Source organism: Petaurus breviceps, unplaced genomic scaffold, assembly GCF_028583685.1.
Source record: "Petaurus breviceps papuanus isolate PSGF00001 unplaced genomic scaffold, PetGlider_PUasm1.0 174, whole genome shotgun sequence".
Classification (NCBI taxonomy): domain Eukaryota; kingdom Metazoa; phylum Chordata; class Mammalia; order Diprotodontia; family Petauridae; genus Petaurus; species Petaurus breviceps.
The window spans coordinates 22,671,413-22,676,538 of NW_027185761.1; the positions used below are offsets into that span (position 1 = coordinate 22,671,413).

A 5,126-nucleotide genomic window follows, 5' to 3' on the forward strand; every position below is an offset into this window, starting at 1 on the left:
TCTCTCTCTCTCTCTCTCTCTCTCTCTCTCTCTCTCTCTCCTCTTCCGCCAGTTAGAATCCATAGAACTAATTTACTGGGTCACCAGTTACTCAGTCACTAAGCTTGAAACAAAGAAAGTTAAAAATACTCCCTGCCCTCAGGAAGCTTGCATCCTAATGAAGGATATAACATGTAAATGACTAGTATACAGAGTATATGTAATAAAATAAAATAAAATTTAAAAAATTAAATATAAATAAATATACAGAGTAGATGGAAGATGATGTGAGAGGTGAAGTAAGGCTTAATCTTTTCATCACCAGTAAGGCGGCTGAATACTACATTGCAAACCTCCCGGAAGCATCAGCATTTAAAAGATAATTCTTGAAGGCTAGTGATGCTTTAACTGATAAAGAATTGTTCTAAGGTTAAGGCAAGAGAAGTCAACAAAGGGGCACTTACTATATACCACACACAGTGGGAATACAAATAAGGCTATCCCTGATCTTAAGAATGAATTAGGTGACATGCAAACCACTATGTAAGACAAGACACATAAACCAGATACATTGTAGATAACCTCTGCAGGAAGGCTGTAAGATTAAGGAGATCTAGGAAAGGCTCCTTGCAGCAAGTAGGACTTCAGCAGAGACTTGAAGGAAATTAGAGAAGCCTGGAAGCAGAGATGAGGAGTGAGAGCATTCCAGGCACAGGGATAATGCACTGAGTCAAGAGATGGAGCATCTTGCTCAAGGAAAAGTCAGGAATCTAGTATGATGGTGGAATTATAGGCACTAAGACTATCAGGTACCAGGAGATAAAGGTCCTAGTCCCTGTTCTTCCATTAACTAGTGGTGTGGTTTTGGACATATTATTTCTTCTCTCTGGGCCTCAGTTTCCCTGTCTGTAAAATTAGGCAAGAGGACAAATTATCTTCAAGGTCTCTCCTAGCTCTGTGATCCTCTATCATTCTATGATTTTTTTTAAAAAAACTATTTATGAACTCAAGATAGGGGAGTCCTGAAGGCCATGGAGGGATAGCCAACCTTTTATTTTCTTCCAAATCAGCCTTAATCCTTCTGCTTCTTCCCTTGAACTTTTGTTTTTCTTTCCTGGACATCATCATCATCAGTCCTATAAAGGGAACTGCTGACAGAAGCAGGTTTTAAAAGGAAAAACATTTTTTTTTCTTCCTAGAAAATTTTGTTGCTGCTGATGGAAAGTCAGCCCATATGGGGACCCTGGAGCTAACCACAGGCACTGGGAGTGCCTTCAATGAGGCTTTCCACATTCCTGGTCTGTGGCCAGGGTGGCCTCTTCTTGGTGGGATTGAGGGCAAGATTAGAGAGGGACAGGAGACAGATCTGGGGGCAAGAAGAAGAAAGAAAGACATCTGCCCTATCTTGAACCCCAGGAACTTTCTATCTGGCCTTACCCCTCTTAGACCTAGAGGGCAGTGACTCACAGTAGAAATAGAGAACTTTTAGGCTGGAAAAGGACCTAGAGATCATCTAAATTATCATAATATTTTCACTTAGAAAACTGAGGCCCAGAGACAGGGAGATATTTGTTCAAAATCACACATGACAGACATGACTAGAATCAGGTCTCTTGACTCCTCTTTTCTTTTCTTTCCTCTTTTTCTTCTTTCCTTCCTTCCTTTTTCCCTTCCTTTCTTCCTGCCTTCCTTCCCCCTTTCCTCCCTCCCTCTCCCTTTTTTCTCCTTTTCTATCTTTCTTTTTATTTTTCTCCACTTTCTCTTCCTCTCCTCCATTTCTTCTCCTTCTAAATAAATAATGAATATTTTGTCGGTGCTTTTAAAAAATGCTATCATTACTATCACTTTCCAATACTCCACTCCCGATTCTCTTTTGTAATAAAGAAGAAGAGTTAGGCAAAACAAGCAAGTACATTGGCCATGCCTGACAATAAATATGTATTAATTCCCATACCCATAATCCACCATCTTTCTATTAAAAGGAGAAAGTCATGCTTTACTATGATGTCTCTGAAGTTAAGATTGGTTTCTATGATAATGGTATGATGCCTTACAATGTTGCTTTCCTTTATATCATTGCAGTCTTGAGTAAATTGTTTTCCCGGTTCTGCATACTTCATTTTGCATCTGTTCACATAAGTCTTCCCAAATTTCTTCCATTATGTTTCCTGCTATATCATGATCAATAAGCCAATAAGCAGACTATTCCTACTGTAAGTTCTGCTCCCATGCAAGGCACTTTGGGTGCTATAGAGATGTGGTCCTTATGTTCAAGGACTTTATGGTCTAATTGGGAATTTGGGACAAGTGCACTAAAAGACAGTTAACAAAACAAGACAGACAATTCATTGTGTTACTCGGGCAGCATGGCAGAAATAGCACTAGAATACCTATTGCCTGGAAATGCCACCATTAAAGAATCATTATTTTAGCTTAAAACCTTGTCCACTGCTAAAAGTGCAAACTCAAAAGCTATTTCACCTTTTTGACCTCAGTGGCCTCAACTATAAAATGAGGTGTTTGGTCTAGATGAAGGGATGTGAGGCTCCCTTTTGGTTTTAATGTTATTATCCTATGATTTCTTGAAATCATCTGTGAAGGCTGGGGTAGGGGCTCTGGGGATCCCTGGATTCTATATTGTCTACAAGAAGGGAAGGGAAGAGAGCATGATGATGAGACCAATCTTTCTGAAAGCTACCCAAGATGGGAAGAAAGATCATCAAAGATATAGAAAGGCATTGAGTGGAAGGGGAGGGAAGGGAAGAGGGGGAATTGGAGATAATCTATCTCTTTCATAATTTTGCTGCCAATCATTCCTGGGAGAACTGTTAATAAATCTATTCAACTCACAAATTTAGATCTAAGCCATTTTACAGATTATGAAAATGAGTCCCAGAGAGGTTGTGACTTGACTACGGTAAGATGGGTCTTAAGGAGTAGTGTTAGAATTTGAACACAGGTCTTTTGACTCCAAAGCCAATATTTCTACTGTATTTCCCTCTCTAGCCTCAGTTTCCTCATCTGTAAAATGTCTTAGGTCAGATCTAAATTCCTTTTCAGTTTTTTTATTCTATGTTACATGGCTCCTGTTAGACAAAGACAAGAAAACATGTCAGATACCTTTCTGAGGTAGTGGGGAATTATCCTGGGTTCTCTGGGGAATGGGCAGTCAGAGGAGACAGAATCAATACCTATTTCAAGAGTTACTTCACTAACAAGTTTCTGTACACAGGCTTAAGAGGAACAACAAATGACTTCCAGAGGAAGCTTGGCAGGGCCTCCTGGTGAGGGGGACAACCCCTCTCTCATTAGTCCAGCCACAGGTTTTCCCATGATGCTTCAGTGGTGGAATCCTCTGGACACCACAGGGACCAAAAGTAGTCATGTGAGCAAATACAGTGAAACCCAAGACTCCAGATGGGGCCAACTGGCTATCTCATGGGGGAACCGGAAACATGGCCTTATATGGGTTGCTCTAATTACCCATCGTCAGCCATTTGTGGGAGTTATTCTCAGCCTTTACTGAGGGCTGAAGACATTTCAAGGAGCTTTCCACAAAGCAATTGAGGATTCAGAGGAAATCCCTGGTGATAGTTACATGATGGAAGTGGTGTGAGGTTGGCAAGAAATTCAACTAAGGCTATGGCAACAAGAATGGAAAGGGAGGGATGGCTGTAAAAAAAAAACAGAACAGCCTTTTCTGCTCATAGACCATGCCCTAGATTCCTCTCCTCAATTTCATTTCTTGCTCTCAACTGGTTATCACTCATCTCTGCTAAAATTCCAATTAATATGGTATACCCCAATCCCTCATGGCGACATATTTTGAGCTGGAAAGCCAGGATATGGGAGGCCATTAAGTCCAACCACCTCATTTTACAGATAAGGAAGCTGAGGCATATTTTCCTAGGGTTACACAGCTAATAAGTATCTAAGGTGGCATATGAACCCATCTTTCTCTCTTCAAGTCCAGTGTCCTTTCTATTATACCATAGGTTCTCAAAGATCATGCCAGTGAAACATAACCTTATAGGTCTGACCAACCATGAAGGCCCATCATTCTATTTATTTTTTGTTTGAAGATCTGCCCAATGAGGTTCAGAAGTACCCATAATCATAAGGGTGGCTGCAGGATAATGAGTTTTCCATAAAAGACTAGTTACCGAGGTATAGAGAGGTTTTGACATGCATTTTATGATCACAGATTTGGGACTGGAAGTGACCTCAAAGGTCCTTCAGTACAGAGGTATAAAAGACAAGAGCTTTCTCAGGCAGCCCAGAACTAGATGAAAATGTAATTGGGAAATATTTAACAAAATAAATCACGATATGATAGAACATAGATAATGCTAATATGTGGTTTTCCAAGTCAATATGCAGCCAGGAGAGCTACTTATATAAGGGTTGGTGAATCCCATTTCTCTCTGAGTTTGACTCTACTGCTCTAGTCCAACTCTCTTTTCCCACAGATGGGAAAAGGAAGGCCAGGGACTCTCCCAAGCTCACACAAGTAGTAGGGCATCATAGGCAGGCTTAAACCCATGTTTTCTGACTCCAGAATCAGCATTCCTTTCTTTGTACCATGCCTACATAATTCACCAATTCTTGTGTTGGCTGCTAAGTTTTACCTTCCCAGGGGTATCTGAATTTTCCTGATCATCTTTGGAAGACTGGGCAGTATGGCTATTTTAGAATGAAACTGTGCTTAATGCCTTCTGTTAGAGATTTGTAAAAATCACAAACCACTGGATTTGGAAACAAGACTTGATTTTGAATTTGGGGTCTTCTAGACTTTAGGCAAGTGACTGCTCAGAATCTGGACCTCAGCTTATGGTTGTTCAGTTGTTTATGACCCCATTTGGTGTTTTCTTGGCAAGATAATGGTGTGATTTCCCATTTCCTTGTCCAGATGAGGAAACTGAGGCAAACAGGGTTAAGTGACTTGCCCAGGATCACACAGCTAGTGTGTGTCTGAGGCCAGATTTGTACTCATTTACCTCCTCCAAAAGAAAGATGGAAGAAAGAACAAAAAAAAAAGATGAAGGAAGGAAGGAAGCACGGAAGGAAGGAAGGGAGGGAAGGAAGGAGGGAGGAAGGAAAGAAGGAAGGAAGGAAGGAAGGAAGGAAGGAAGGAAGGAAGGAAGGAA

The 5,126-nt window shown here is 40.8% G+C and overlaps 1 protein-coding gene across 1 annotated transcript in view; it reads right to left on the reverse strand.

The window, feature by feature from the left end:
• Positions 1–5,126, reverse strand: part of SYN2 (synapsin II) — a 256,865-nt gene that overhangs the window by 46,337 nt on the left and 205,402 nt on the right. The gene's annotated exons all lie outside the window — the stretch shown is intronic.